Here is a 16,952-nt window from a genome sequence, read left to right as displayed (position 1 = left end):
GTATTTCATACATTGGTTCATTCATTCAGATCTAGGATGTACTTTCTTAGTGTTCCCTTTACTTTTTTTTTGTGCAATGTACATCCATTTTTACATAGACTCACATCACTGACTTCCCCTGTAATTTTTGTTGCTAATAGCAACCAATCACAGCTCAGCTTTTATTTCTTATACTGTTGAGGTAAACTGAAAGCTGCCCTGCCTTTTCTTATACTGTTCAGGTAAAATGAAAGCAGCCCTGCCATTTCTTATACTGTTCGGGTAAAATGAAAGCTGCCCTGCCATTTCTTATACTGCTGAGGTAAAATGAAAGCTGCGTAGTGAATTGCTGCTATTTGTTATACTGCTGAGGTAAAGTGAAAGCTGCGCTGTGATTGGTTGCTAGGGGCAACACAGATTTTCTTTTGGACAGCTTATATGATGAATTTGTTTTTTCTCTTATATCAGCGGTGTCACGCCGCCTCATCTGATCGCAACCAAACTTCACAGAAACAGTCCTCAGACTATACTATACTTTCACTGAAAATTTGATCAAAATCGGTTGAGCGGTTTAGAAGTCCACAGGGAACATACATACAGGTATGTATATATATATATATATATATATATATATATATATATATATATATATTAAAACACTTATTCTATTGACTGATAACTGATAATTTTATTGGCTGTACATCGCCAGTATACACTGATGTGTGGTCGATAAAAGGGACTTTATTGGCCACATCAATGTCGATTTATCACTGGATCCTTTACATGGGCCAATTTTCCTTGGAACACTTTTTTGTAGAATAACCGGCAGGTGTATAGGGGCCTTGAAATGTGGTCATATGAAACAGACAATTATATTGTTACTTTACATTTCCTAAAAAGCACCATGTGCGTCTTCAACCACTAATTTAACCTTAAGTGCTGATTTTTCTGATTCGCTATGTATCTAAGTATTTGTTCTTGTTTGTTTCTTTTAGTTCAAATGCAGAAACAAATGAAACCCACTCCATGACATTGGAACTTAAAAGAGTAGTATTGACAAATAGGTTTACTTTGCCACCTAGTGTTCACTTTGTGTATTACATTGCCCATACCATGAGTTGACGGAATAAAAACGTGTATGTAAATCCCACCTATTACATCTGGATCCAATTGTGTCTCAATGCTTGGCTGCATTTGTCAGAAATATTACAATCACCAATGTTTCTATTAAAATGTAAGATTATGTCATAGAACTGGTTAGCATTCTGAACATGTGTGTATAATGCAAATGCATCCTGAATACTGGTAACCATTAATAAAAAATTAGGTAATTTATAGTCTTTAAAATATCGTAGTGAATTCATAATGTAAATATTGGTTCAGCTAACAGATTAGCTGCTTCCATGGGCACACAGTCATTATGATGTGCCCATTGCTGATACTTGAGGTACTCGATCTTTCTAATAGCTCAAATAAGTGCAGGTTTGTAAACAAATTTCATATATATACACATATATATATATATATATATATATATATATATATATATATATATAAAATTTAATGTAACAGTATATTAATGAGGGTGTATAGAGCAGCAACAGGCACAGTATTAGTGGCAGCAACAGTCTGCCTCCTGCTGCTGTCCTTCTCCAACTTGAAAGTACTATATGTTACAGCAATTTCCTAAAAATTATCCACTTGTTTACCCCCATCTCCAAGTTAGAATTTAAACAGGTTGAAATGCAGTGAATGCATCAATAGCAAGTTAAACTCACTACAATATACTCATCATTCTAGACATGTACAGCCTATTCTGTTATGCACCATGTAAAGACATGAGAGCTGTGTGGTGCACTGCGAGCCCCATAGCAATTCTCCTATATTTCTTTTCCGGTCTTCCCCCCTCCCCCCCCCCCCCCAAAAAAAGTTGTTAATACAAATATGATATCAGAATCAAGCATACTGCAACTATTAGAACTCCTAACCTAAATACAGCACTAGAACTGAGTTTGTGATCTAAATTCGGCACCAAAACTAAGCTTATGACATAAATACAGAACAAGAATTAGTCACTTAACTAAATGTGGCACACAAACTATGCTCCAGACCTAAATACAACACCAGAACTAAACTCATAACATAAATACAGAAACAGAACCAAGCTCATAAAATATAAGGCAACAGCACTTAGCTCATAATAAAAATACAGCACCAGAACCAAGCTTATAACCTAAACATAATACAAGAATCGAACTCATAATAAAAATGAGAACTAAAAACGTAGCATTAATATACACCAAAACCAAGTTCACAACATAAATACAGTAGCAGGACCAAGCTCATTAAATAAATACCACATCAGAATTAAGCTCACACACAATGTAAATACAGTAGCAGAACCAAGCTCATTACATAAATACCACACCAGAATTAAGCTTACTAACAACATAATTGCAGTAGCAAAACCCAGCTCACAACATTAATACAGTACTAGAACAAAGTGATAACATTAATAAGGCATTGGAACCAAGCACAAAGGCATAAATGCAGATTTTGCTGCACAGTTGTCTTCTGCTCCTCACTTCTGCAGTGGTTTGTAGGGAGCGGAGTATTGTTACAATGTTCATTTGTATCCGTGTCTTAAGGACAGTGTGCCGCCTGCAATGAATTGAACGCCCCTAAGATTAATTCCACTGGTGGGCCATTGGTATTACAATCTGACACTGTTTGCAGTGGGTAATGGTGGTGGATCTATATTGCAATTGTTATTTGGGCAACTGTATGACAGTGTTTGGCCAAAGACAAAAATTGCACATACGCTATATAGAATTACCTCACCACCTCACCCGTATCAGTGTGTTAAACACTCCTTTGACAAACAAGAGTGTAAAGTGGGTTGGGCCCCCTTTTAAGGCTATAACAACTTTCACTGTACTGTTTTGGCCTAAATCAGGTAGATGGGGGGGGGGGGGCTATGGCTATATTCAGTGTATGTTTAGATTTCCTGCCTAATACACAGAAATCGTTTAGTTGATCATGGTGTTAGCATAGCTTTTGTTTGTCTTTGTAGGCTGTTGCATTAATATTACCCCATACTGAAAGACAGCTAAAAGAAAAAACTGCCCATTTCCAGTAGTAGCATTATTTTGGTATCTGTCAAACCCAGATTTATTCTTCAGACATCAGATGAAAGATTAGATTCCAGAGAACTCATTTCTACTACTTTAGATTCCAGTGGTGGCCTATTCCAGTTACAAAAATGTATCACCTACCCAGTGTATTGGCAATAAATGTAAGATCGTCCAGCTGATTCCTGCAGATTATGAATGGAGCAGTTACATGCATGGTCAACGACTAGTTCACTGACTAACATGGCTGAAGCCCACATTTGAATTTATTTCTTAAGGAATGAATAGACTACTAAATTGTCCTAGCACTTTCATTCCTCCTACTGTATGTGGTGTATTGCTTTTGTTGAGATATCTGTTTTGTGCTGTTGTAATACAGCAGGACTCTGTCTATATTTTTTAATCATTCAAGCATTTCGTGTTAGTGTTCCAGCAGTCTTTTATAAGAAACATATATTTGGTGTGTAAAGCAGCCCCTTTAGAACAATATATAATATGTCATTGATCTCTCCTATTAGTGGTGAGACCTGAGATTTACTTTCTGGATTTCACATAAGAAACTAACTCTCTGTTAAGGTCAGGCGAAATAAAATAGGTCATGGTGTATGATGCAGTGATATCACACCACTAAAAAAAGGAAAACATTCAAACACTTTCTGCCATGTCACATACATAGAAGATATTCTATCTCTCTCACCTAGTGTGTGCTGATCCCAACAAAGGCGCCCTTTCCAGCCAGCCTGCCCTTCGCCTTTTTATCTGGGGGACAGGGAGACGTATGTAGCACTATCACTGGCTGTGGATCACAGAAGCCAAGTATCACTCAGATCCAGCCAGTCCTGCCGCCAAACTGGTACCTGCCCAGAATAGCATACATGTAATCACAGCCACCTCCATGTCATTCACAGACAAGACATTCCACAGCCAGTATTCTATCTCACTGCTGCACCAGTCATTGTTATTCTGCTGCCTTTTAATAGCTACAACGTTAAGGTACGCTGTATCCAGGAGAACCTACCCACATGGAACTATAGACAAATATAAGGCTGGGTTTTATTGGCAGGTGACGTTGGTATGTGCAAAGGTATATTATTTAGCTAGCTACCAAGCCTAACAATAATTGTATCCAGTAGAATAGGAAAGAAAGTCTTTAGCTTGGCGCTACAACTCCCAGTAGGACAATCCTTGACATGTAATGAAGTAGCATACAGTGGTGGGCAGGATAGCATGGCAGTGAGGGTATAATCAGTGTGGTGTTCAGCCTAGACAGAATATCCAGCTATGTATACAACACACCTTAAGAACAAATACTACTTTTGGGTAATGTATTGCCTGTACTGCTTGGCATCTTGGACATTCTGACAAAGCGGTTGGGAGGTATTAGATACAGTGGTTGCATGAGGGTGCGCACACAACAGGTTCCAGAAAGTCCAGACAGACCACCGGTAGAGAGGATCAATTGACTCACTGACAAGCACGAGCAGCTCTCACAGTTTCCTTGTTCACCATTCAGACACAGGTGGCACCTTCATTACACAACTCTGTCTCTTCCCAGACCATTTCGGGGCCCTAAATAGAAGGAAATTTGGTGATACGGCACCCATTACATGTTCTACCATTTATAGCTGGCTACTCCAGTCTCCTTAATTTGCATTGGTGTCGTAAATGAAAAACCTGGGCTGCTACAGACTGAAACTTCATAATCTTTCACAACAAATTCCAGGTTATGTTTGGGATCCAACAAGGGTCAAGTTCAGGTATGGAGACCTTGTGTTGAGAACATTAATCCTGCCTTTGCCGTAACACACCGCCCTACATGCTGGTGAGATAATATGGGAGCCATCACATACGACAGTCAGACACCCCTAGTAGTGATACAAGGGATATGTGCAGGACATACGGCAGCCACACATGTTGCCTCTCGTGGCAGGGCTTCCAACAGTCATTTTTCAGCAGGATAATGTTCATCTATACACAGCAATGGTTTCCTAGGAATGTCTCTGACAGATCACAACACTTCCGTGGCCTGCCCGGCTGCCAGATTTATCACCACTGGAGCACTAATGGTGAGCCAGCTTCAGCAACCCACAAGTGTTCAGGAGCTACAAGGTCAACATCTGTGGGCAAATGTACTGGAGGATGCCATGCAAAACCTGAATACCTCCATTATCAACCATATGTCATCTTGTATTCAGGCATGAGACAGACAACAGGGTACCAGAGTCTCCTGTTAACTGAACAGTTTTCCCCAATAAACTTACCCTTATATATCATCATTACATTCACACATATAAAGTTTTCTTCGATTCCAACAATTCCTTCTTGGTGTGTTATTTTTTTGTTACTGTATTAACCTCTTAAGAATGCAGGGCGTACCTGTATGCCTTGTACCCACTCCCTTTCTATAACACTGGGTCACACCGTCAGTCCCATTGGCTAATGAAAGCCGGGACCCTTGGCTAATAGCGTGCATCACCAATCGTGGTGACGTGCGCTATTAAAGGGGTTATCCAGGAAAAAACTTTTTTTTAAAATATCAACTGGCTCCAGAAAGTTAAACAGATTTGTAAATTACTTCTATTAAAAAAAATCTTAATCCTTTCAGTACTTATGAGCTTCTGAAGTTGAGTTGTTCTTTTCTGTCTAAGTGCTCCATGATGACACGTGTCTCGGGAACCGCCCAGTTTAGAAGCAAATCCCCATAGCAAACCTCTTCTAAACTGGGCGGTTCCCGAGACACGTGTCATCAGAGAGGTCTTAGACAGAAAAGAACAACTCAACTTCAGAAGCTCATAAGTACTGAAAGGATTAAGATTTTTTAATAGAGGTAATTTACAAATCCGTTTAACTTTCTGGAGCCAGTTGATATATATAAAAAAGTTTTTTCCTGGTTAACCCCTTTAACCCTTTATGCGATCAAAGGTGATTGCCACTAAAAATGAGCGAATTGAAGCTGACGAACTCTAATTCATTACGAATTTCAGGAAATATTAGATTCGCAACTAATGCGAATATCTCCGCAATTCTATTGCGCGAATCGCTTCATTGAACTCCATTTTACAGCGTTCCAGGCTCCAGGGCATCTAAAATGGTGGATCCAGATGTCAGTACATGGGGCAAGGGATGCTGGGAAGGCAGGAAGGCAAGGCGGGAAGGTAGGCGGGATGACCCTGAATTGTTACGCCGAGCGCTCCGGGTCCCCGCTCCTCCCCGGAGCGCTCGCTTCACTCTCCCCGCGGCAGCGCTCCGGTCACGTCCTCTGACCCGGGGCGCTGCGATTCCGCTGCCAGCCGGGATGCGATTCGCGATGCGGGTAGCGCCCGCTCGCGATGCGCACCCCGGCTCCCCTACCTGACTCGCTCTCCGTCTGTTCTGTCCCGGCGCGCGCGGCCCCGCTCCCTAGGGCGCGCGCGCGCCGGGTCTCTGCGATTTAAAGGGCCACTGCGCCGCTGATTGGCGCAGTGGTTCCAATTAGTGTGTTCACCTGTGCACTTCCCTATATCACCTCACTTCCCCTGCACTCCCTTGCCGGATCTTGTTGCCTTAGTGCCAGTGAAAGCGTTCCTTGTGTGTTCCTTGCCTGTGTTTCCAGACCTTCTGCCGTTGCCCCTGACTACGATCCTTGCTGCCTGCCCCGACCTTCTGCTACGTCCGACCTTGCTTTTGCCTACTCCCTTGTACCGCGCCTATCTTCAGCAGCCAGAGAGGTGAGCCGTTGCTAGTGGATACGACCTGGTCACTACCGCCGCAGCAAGACCATCCCGCTTTGCGGCGGGCTCTGGTGAAAACCAGTAGTGGCTTAGAACCGGTCCACTAGCACGGTCCACGCCAATCCCTCTCTGGCACAGAGGATCCACTACCTGCCAGCCGGCATCGTGACAGTAGATCCGGCCATGGATCCCGCTGAAGTTCCTCTGCCAGTTGTCGCTGACCTCACCACGGTGGTCGCCCAGCAGTCACAACAGATAGCGCAACAAGGCCAACAGCTGTCTCAACTGACCGTTATGCTACAACAGTTACTACCACAGCTTCAGCAGTCATCTCCTCCGCCAGCTCCTGCACCTCCTCCGCAGCGAGTGGCCGCTCCTGGGATACGCTTATCCTTGCCGGATAAATTTGATGGGGACTCTAAGTTTTGCCGTGGCTTTCTTTCCCAATGTTCCCTGCATCTGGAGATGATGTCGGACCTGTTTCCCACTGAAAGGTCTAAGGTGGCTTTCGTAGTCAGCCTTCTGTCCGGAAAAGCCCTGTCATGGGCCACACCGCTCTGGGACCGCAATGACCCCGTCACTGCCTCTGTACACTCCTTCTTCTCGGAAATCCGAAGTGTCTTTGAGGAACCTGCCCGAGCCTCTTCTGCTGAGACTGCCCTGTTGAACCTGGTCCAGGGTAATTCTTCCGTTGGCGAGTATGCCGTACAATTCCGTACTCTTGCTTCAGAATTGTCCTGGAATAATGAGGCCCTCTGCGCGACCTTCAAAAAAGGCCTATCCAGCAACATTAAAGATGTTCTGGCCGCACGAGAAATTCCTGCTAATCTACATGAACTTATTCACCTAGCCACTCGCATTGACATGCGTTTTTCCGAAAGGCGTCAGGAACTCCGCCAAGATATGGACTCTGTTCGCACGAGGCGTTTCTTCTCCTCGGCTCCTCTCTCCTCTGGTCCCCTGCAATCTGTTCCTGTGCCTCCCGCCGTGGAGGCTATGCAGGTCGACCGGTCTCGCCTGACACCTCAAGAGAGGACACGACGCCGTATGGAGAACCTCTGCCTGTACTGTGCTAGTACCGAACACTTCCTGAGAGATTGTCCTATCCGTCCTCCCCGCCTGGAAAGACGTACGCTGACTCCGCACAAAGGTGAGACAGTCCTTGATGTCTACTCAGCTTCTCCACGTCTTACTGTGCCTGTGCGGATGTCTGCCTCTGCCTTCTCCTTCTCTACAGTGGCCTTCTTGGACTCTGGATCTGCAGGAAATTTTATTTTGGCCTCTCTCGTCAACAGGTTCAACATCCCGGTGACCAGTCTCGCCAGACCCCTCTACATCAATTGTGTAAATAATGAAAGATTGGACTGTACCATACGTTTCCGCACGGAGCCCCTTCTTATGAGCATCGGATCTCATCATGAGAGGATTGAACTTTTGGTCCTCCCCAATTGCACCTCGGAAATTCTCCTTGGACTTCCCTGGCTTCAACTTCATTCCCCTACCCTGGATTGGTCCACTGGGGAGATCAAGAGTTGGGGGTCCTCTTGTTCCAAGAACTGTCTAAAACCGGTTCCCAGTAACCCTTGCCGTAACTCTGTGGTTCCTCCAGTAACCGGTCTCCCTAAGGCCTATATGGACTTCGCGGATGTTTTCTGCAAAAAACAAGCTGAGACTCTACCTCCTCACAGGCCTTATGATTGCCCTATCGACCTCCTCCCGGGCACTACTCCACCCCGGGGCAGAATTTATCCTCTCTCTGCCCCAGAGACTCTTGCCATGTCCGAATACGTCCAGGAGAATCTAAAAAAGGGCTTTATCCGTAAATCCTCCTCTCCTGCCGGAGCCGGATTTTTCTTTGTGTCCAAAAAAGATGGCTCCCTACGTCCTTGCATTGACTACCGCGGTCTTAATAAAATCACGGTTAAGAACCGCTACCCCTTACCCCTCATCTCTGAACTCTTTGATCGCCTCCAAGGTGCCCACATCTTCACTAAATTGGACTTAAGAGGCGCCTATAACCTCATCCGCATCAGAGAGGGAGACGAGTGGAAAACGGCATTTAACACCAGAGATGGACACTTTGAGTATCTGGTCATGCCCTTTGGACTGTGCAACGCCCCTGCCGTCTTCCAAGACTTTGTCAATGAAATTTTTCGTGATCTGTTATACTCCTGTGTTGTTGTATATCTGGACGATATCCTAATTTTTTCTGCCAATCTAGAAGAACACCGCCAGCATGTCCGTATGGTTCTTCAGAGACTTCGTGACAACCAACTCTATGCCAAAATTGAGAAATGTCTGTTTGAATGCCAATCTCTTCCTTTTCTAGGATATTTGGTCTCTGGCCAGGGACTACAGATGGATCCAGACAAACTCTCTGCCGTCTTAGATTGGCCACGCCCCTCCGGACTCCGTGCTATCCAACGCTTTTTGGGGTTCGCCAATTATTACAGGCAATTTATTCCACATTTTTCTACCATTGTGGCTCCTATCGTGGCTTTAACCAAAAAAAATGCTGATCCCAAGTCCTGGCCTCCTCAAGCAGAAGACGCCTTTAAACGACTCAAGTCTGCCTTTTCTTCGGCTCCCGTCCTCTCCAGACCTGACCCTTCCAAACCCTTCCTATTGGAGGTTGATGCCTCCTCAGTGGGAGCTGGAGCTGTTCTTCTACAAAAAAATTCTTCCGGGCATGCTGTCACTTGTGGTTTTTTCTCTAGGACCTTCTCTCCAGCGGAGAGGAACTACTCCATCGGGGATCGAGAGCTTCTAGCCATTAAATTAGCACTTGAGGAATGGAGGCATCTGCTGGAGGGATCAAGTTCTCCTGTTATTATCTACACCGACCACAAGAACCTCTCCTACCTCCAGTCTGCCCAACGGCTGAATCCTCGCCAGGCCCGGTGGTCTCTGTTCTTTGCCCGATTTAATTTTGAGATTCACTTTCGTCCTGCCGATAAGAACATTAGGGCCGATGCTCTCTCTCGTTCCTCGGATGCCTCAGAAGTTGAACTCTCTCCGCAACACATCATTCCACCTGACTGCCTGATCTCCACTTCTCCTGCCTCCATCAGGCAGACTCCTCCAGGAAAGACCTTTGTTTCTCCTCACCAACGCCTCGGAATCCTCAAATGGGGTCACTCCTCCCATCTCGCAGGTCATGCGGGTATCAAGAAATCTGTGCAACTCATCTCCCGCTTCTATTGGTGGCCGACTCTGGAGACGGATGTTGTGGACTTTGTGCGAGCCTGCACTATCTGTGCCCGGGATAAGACTCCTCGCCAGAAGCCCGCTGGTTTTCTTCATCCTCTGCCTGTCCCCGAACAGCCTTGGTCTGTGATTGGTATGGATTTTATTACTGATTTACCCCCTTCCCGTGGCAACACTGTTATTTGGGTGGTCGTTGATCGATTCTCCAAAATGGCACATTTCATCCCTCTTCCTGGTCTTCCTTCTGCGCCTCAGTTGGCTAAACAATTTTTTGTACACATTTTTCGTCTTCACGGGTTGCCTACGCAGATTGTCTCGGATAGAGGCGTCCAATTCGTGTCTAAATTCTGGAGGGCTCTCTGTAAACAACTCAAGATTAAATTAAATTTTTCTTCTGCATATCATCCCCAGTCCAATGGACAAGTAGAAAGGATTAACCAGATCTTGGGTGATTATTTGCGACATTTTGTTTCCTCCCGCCAGGATGACTGGGCAGATCTCCTCCCATGGGCCGAATTCTCGTATAACTTCAGGGTCTCTGAGTCTTCCTCCAAATCCCCATTTTTCGTGGTGTACGGCCGTCACCCTCTTCCCCCCCTCCCTACTCCCTTGCCCTCTGGTCTGCCCGCTGTGGATGAAATTTCTCGTGACCTTTCCATCATATGGAGAGAGACCCAAAATTCTCTCTTACAGGCTTCATCACGCATGAAGAAGTTCGCGGATAAGAAAAGAAGAGCTCCCCCCGTTTTTTCCCCTGGAGACAAGGTATGGCTCTCCGCTAAATATGTCCGCTTCCGTGTCCCTAGCTACAAGTTGGGACCACGCTATCTTGGTCCTTTCAAAATTTTGTGTCAAATTAATCCTGTCTCTTATAAACTTCTTCTTCCTCCCTCTCTTCGTATCCCTAATGCCTTTCACGTCTCTCTTCTCAAACCACTCATCCTCAACCGTTTTTCTCCCAAATCTGTTCCTCCCACTCCTGTTTCCGGCTCCTCGGACATTTTCTCGGTCAAAGAAATTTTAGCTGCCAAAAAGGTCAGAGGGAAAAATTTTTTTTTAGTGGACTGGGAGGGTTGTGGTCCTGAAGAGAGATCCTGGGAACCTGAGGACAACATCCTAGACAAAAGTCTGCTCCTCAGGTTCTCAGGCTCTAAGAAGAGGGGGAGACCCAAGGGGGGGGGTACTGTTACGCCGAGCGCTCCGGGTCCCCGCTCCTCCCCGGAGCGCTCGCTTCACTCTCCCCGCGGCAGTGCTCCGGTCACGTCCTCTGACCCGGGGCGCTGCGATTCCGCTGCCAGCCGGGATGCGATTCGCGATGCGGGTAGCGCCCGCTCGCGATGCGCACCCCGGCTCCCCTACCTGACTCGCTCTCCGTCTGTTCTGTCCCGGCGCGCGCGGCCCCGCTCCCTAGGGCGCGCGCGCGCCGGGTCTCTGCGATTTAAAGGGCCACTGCGCCGCTGATTGGCGCAGTGGTTCCAATTAGTGTGTTCACCTGTGCACTTCCCTATATCACCTCACTTCCCCTGCACTCCCTTGCCGGATCTTGTTGCCTTAGTGCCAGTGAAAGCGTTCCTTGTGTGTTCCTTGCCTGTGTTTCCAGACCTTCTGCCGTTGCCCCTGACTACGATCCTTGCTGCCTGCCCCGACCTTCTGCTACGTCCGACCTTGCTTTTGCCTACTCCCTTGTACCGCGCCTATCTTCAGCAGCCAGAGAGGTGAGCCGTTGCTAGTGGATACGACCTGGTCACTACCGCCGCAGCAAGACCATCCCGCTTTGCGGCGGGCTCTGGTGAAAACCAGTAGTGGCTTAGAACCGGTCCACTAGCACGGTCCACGCCAATCCCTCTCTGGCACAGAGGATCCACTACCTGCCAGCCGGCATCGTGACATGAATCATATGCAGGATGCAGCCTATCAGCAGCCAGTCACCCCTGGGATGTCACAGCCCTATATAATCGGCAGCCATATTGCGGCCAGCCACTTCAATCATTACACTGCAGAGAGATAGGATGGATAGCCTGTGTGTGTGTTACAGCAGAGAAAACAGCAGTGTTTAACATCCTCCTAGTCAAATCAGCGTTCTCGTGGACGGAGAGCATTATTTTTTTACTGAAAAGAATTTTTACTGCAGCTGCAGGCATTAACCTCCCAGTCACTTTCTTTGGCATTGTATTACAGAGAGGGGCAGAGAGTTGTGTGTTGCCTCATACATTTCAACAAGCTGCCTCAACTTCATAAACCTTAGCAGAGGAGGTAGGAATAATTTTTCAGCGCAATTCAGTGTCTTTGTTCCTCAAAAAATCATCTACTGGTTATACTAGTCTGTAGACGGTATAATACCCAGCAGTCCATTCCTAATAGTCTTTGACAGAGTGCAATTTTGTGTTTAGTACACAGCTTTTTTTTGGCTGCAGCACTGTTGTGTACTGCTGATGTTTTACAAAAATATATATTTTTTAAGGGTACTGTAGCGCATTTTTCTGCCCTCATCAGTGCATGCTGCATACGTACATCTAAGTAGTGTACTATTTTGTACCTGTTAATCTGTCAAGGGCCTACATACTGTGAAAGGACAGCCAAAAGTAATCACCAGCTGGTGTTTAAAAAAAATTTGTGTTTTTAGGCGCATTGTAGAGCATTTTTCTGCCCTCATAAGGGCATATCGCATATGTACATCTAAGTACTATACTGTACTTTTTACCTGTTAATCTGTCAAGGGCCTACATACTGTGAAAGGCCAGCCAAAAGTAATCACCTGCTGCTGTTGTAGACAAATACTGTTTTAAGGGTAGTGAAGCGTATTGTACTCCCCTCATACGCACTAAGTATGTCAGGCAGAGAAGTGCCAGGACGTGCACAGAGGAGTGGCAGAGGCCTAAATCCTTCAGGCAGAGGTCGTAGCAAACTAGGCGCGAGTGGCAGCAGCGGGAGGCCTGAGCTCCCGTTATCAGCTAGTGGTCGTGTCTCGACCAGCAATACATCTGCCTTTGTCGATTGGTTAACAAGCTCATCCGCTTCCTCACAAGTGACATCTGACACCCCCAGTCAACAGTCGGTGGGTTCCTCAGACACAACCCTCTGGCCCGGGAGCAGTCCCTGTTCTCCCATTTCCTCTATCCTATGCTTTTCCCTCTCCTACAGAAGTATCTTATGCTGTGAATTCAGCTCTACTATTCACTGAGGATGATCTAATTGAGGACAGTCAGCAGCTACTGCCCAGCCAAGAAGTGGAGGAGACATCCGCCGCTTCCTCCTCTAGGTTGGCCAGTAGTGATGAGGAGAGTAACGTGGGAGGCGGTGTTGCCAGGGTTCAGGGTCCTGAAGCAGACACTGTTGAGGAACCTGAGGAGGACATCAGTGACGCGCAGACACTTGTTGATGATGACGAAGCCAATCACAATTTGGAGCCGAGTGCAAAAGGGGCTTCATCATAAGGAGAAGAGAGTTGCAGGTTGCCCGTGAGGCAGCAGCTGAGCCAGCAAGGCGGCAGCATGGTTGGCAGTCAGCGTGGTTGCAGAAGTGGAAATTCTGGAGCCAAACATGCCCGGGGGAGACCACCTTCTTCGCGGCAGCCTACCTTCCCGGGAGGTAGTGGAACAGGGGTTCCTCGAGACGGTGGCAGTAGCAGTCAATTGGTGCAGACTGTTTGTGGGAAAACCATGGTTGTGGCAGTTTTTCATCAAGCATCCAGAGGAGGTTCACATAGCCACATGCAAGATATGTCTGCAGAAGGTGAAGCGTGGCCAGGGTCTCAATGTTGGCACCAAGGCCATGCGTAAACATATGCTTCACCACCATAAAGCGGCCTGGGAGAATAGTGGCTCCGATGTAGTGGTCCATCGTCCATCCACTTGCAGGTCTTACTCGGGGGGCCCTCTGCGCTCACCTTCCACTGCCATGGCTGCTGGGGAGGGGTGGCAGGAGCAGTACCAGCTCCATCAGCAGCAGCCTGAGTCTACAGTCGCTGATGAGTAACTTTCTTCACCCGCATAGTGAAGCAACTCATCAGCAGCAGGTAGACCTGGAGCAGGACCACCTTGACATGGCCAAAAAAGGGGCGGCTCCTTTTTTTTTTGTTTGTTCTGCCCTTTACCCATCCTACTATTTTCCCGGGTCAGCCCCCTTATACACAGCACACTAATATAAATCAGCCTTGGTTGGGAAACACTGGCATACACACACAAAAGGGACTACAACTCCCAGCATGTGTCATTCAGGAGTCTTCAGTCTATGGTATAACACCAGCATGCTGCCTCTGTAGTCTCCTGGGGGTTGTAGTTCACCACACCTCTGTAGGGCATACACGAGTGTTTCCTAACCAGGGTGCCTCCAGGGGTTGCAAAACTACAACTCCCAGCATTCCCTGACAGCCTTTGGGCATGCTAGGAGTTGTAGTTTTCCAACAGCTTGAGGCACACTGGTTGGGAAACACTGGTGTAACATGATGTGTATGCTGAATAGGCTAAAACAGTGTTTCCCAATCAGTGTGCCTCCAGCTGTTGCAAATCTACAACTCCCAGCATGCCCAAAGTCTGTCAGGGCATGCTGGGAGTTGTAGTTTTGCAACAGCTGGAGGCACACTTGTTTGTAAACACTAGCTTACACACACAAACAGGGACTACAACTCCCAGCATGTGTCATTCAGGAGTCCCCCCTCCCCCTTCACATATGGGGATCATTCCCAGTATAAGATTTATTCCCCTGCAGTCTATACATCCCCAGCCCATGCACCCTGTCATCCTCCCCTTCAGATAACACACTAATTTACTCTGTGTTCTTTCTCCTGTGCAGACCTGCGTCCTTAGAATACAGAGCAGGGGGAGGGTTAGGTGAGGAGCAGTGTACTCAGCTGGATGAGATGAAGGGGTGTGGCTTATTCCTCTCATGCAGACAGAGAAAAAAAAAAGCTATGACATCTTGTCCACAACAGACTCAGAACTGTGAACAACAGTAAAAGAAAGCACTCTGAACTACAGAACTTCCTGCCCAACAAACAGGTAAGCAAAACACACACATGCTGCCAAAACATATCACACATGTATATTGCAAAAAAACAAAACTTACAAAGAAGATGCCATATAGTCAAAAAAATTAACCACCGGAGTACCCCTTTAAGCCCCTTGTGTACTTCTGCTGCTGCCTGATCCAGTCTGTGTGTTTCAGCAACTATATGGTTTAGTGATGCTCCTGGGCCTGTGCCTAAAAAAAATGTTATGTTAGCACTAGCTAACATACATCTTCTATACAGATTTCAACATTAACATTTTAATGTTAGGGGTTGTGAAGCCCTCTTGTAAACTCAAGAGGGGAGGGGTGGCAGGAGCAGTACCAGCTCCATCAGCAGCAGCCTGAGTCTACAGTCACTGATGTGTAACTTTCTTCACCCGCATAGGGAAGCAACTCATCAGCAGCCAGGTGGACCTGGAGCAGGACCTGAACCAGCAGGTGGTGACATACCTTGACATGGCCATGCCAACAAACCTTGAAGATCCGCTGGACTTCTGGGCAACCAAACTTGATTTATGGCCGCAACTAACAGAGTTTGCCCTGGAAAAGCTGTCCTGCCCGGCCAGTAGTGTGCCATCAGAGCGGGTGTTTAGTGCGGCGTGGGCCATAGTCACCCCAAGGAGAACTCGTCTGTCCACGAAAAATGTGGAGAGACTGACCTTTGTGAAGATGAATCAAGCATGGATCAGCCAGGATTTCCACCCACCAATGCCAGATGCATCAGAGTAGATTGACCATGGTGCTACACCAACACTTCACAAATATGGATAGTGCCAAACAGATTTAAGGCACTGCTCCCCATTTACCAACATTCCAGCCACCTTCATCACCTGGTACTTGTATTGCCACCCACCGCACCACTCTGTCACCGGGTCACATTCAGGACTCCTGATGCTGCTGCTGCCACCTCCAGGCTGTTTCATTCAGTCACTATTTTGTCTCCTTATGCTTCTGCCAACTCCAGGCTGTGCCATTCAGACACTATATGGGCTCCTTATGCTTTCTCCACCTCCAGGCTGTGTCATTCAGCCAATATATTGTTTTCTGATGCTGCTGGGACTGTCTTTGATATTACCTACAATTTTTTATAGTAGTACTAGTAAACATACATGCTTAATAGAGATTTCAACATTGATCTTTTTATGTTAGGGGTTGTGCAGCCATTCTTATGTATGCACCCTACTGCCTGATCCAGACTGTGTGTTTCAGGGACTACTTGGCTTACTGATGCTGCTGGGCCTGTCCCTACATTTTTTTGATGTTAGCACTAGCTAACATACATCTTCTATACAGATTTCAATATTCACATTTTAATGTTAGGGTTGTTAAGCCCCTTGTGTACTTCTGCTGCTGCCTGATCCAGTCTGTGTGTTTCAGCAACTATATGGTTTAGTGATGCTGCTGGGCCTGAGCCTAAAATTTTTTGATGTTAGCACTAGCTAACATACATCTTCTATACAGATTTCAATATTAACATTTTAATGGTAGGGGTTGTGAAGCACTCTTGTAAACTCATGCTGATGCCTGCTCCAGGCTGTGTGTTTCAGGAACTACTCTGCTTAGTGATGGTGCTGGGCTTGGGCCTTAAATTCTTTGATGATAGCACGAGGTAACATACATCTTCAAAAGAGATTTCAACAATGATCTTTCAATCTTAGGGGTCATGAAACCATCTTGAGTACTGCTGCTGCCTGCTCCTGACTGTGTCTTTCGGGAACTACTTGGCTTACGTATGCTGCTGGGCTTGGCCCTTAAATTTTTGGATGTTAGCACTAGCTTACATACATGCTTAATTGAGATTTTAACATTGATCTTTCAATGTAAGGGTTTATGAAACCCTCTTGTGTACTGCTGTTGCCTGCTCCTGACTGTGTTTTTCAGGAGCTACCTGCTTTACTGATGCTGCTGGGCTTGGTCC

At 46.4% G+C, this 16,952-nt stretch overlaps 1 long non-coding RNA gene across 1 annotated transcript; it reads left to right on the top strand.

The window, feature by feature from the left end:
- The first annotated feature begins 221 nt into the window (after window positions 1–221).
- Window positions 222–1,250, top strand: LOC130367034 (uncharacterized). Its single transcript, XR_008892045.1, has 3 exons — window positions 222–351; window positions 448–579; window positions 975–1,250. It is a non-coding gene; the product is annotated as an uncharacterized LOC130367034 (long non-coding RNA).
- The last annotated feature ends 15,702 nt before the right edge of the window (window positions 1,251–16,952 follow it).

This window comes from Hyla sarda, chromosome 4, assembly GCF_029499605.1.
Source record: "Hyla sarda isolate aHylSar1 chromosome 4, aHylSar1.hap1, whole genome shotgun sequence".
NCBI classification, from domain to species: domain Eukaryota; kingdom Metazoa; phylum Chordata; class Amphibia; order Anura; family Hylidae; genus Hyla; species Hyla sarda.
Note: the sequence above shows the minus strand (reverse complement) of the source record. Positions and strands in the feature narration are given on the sequence as shown.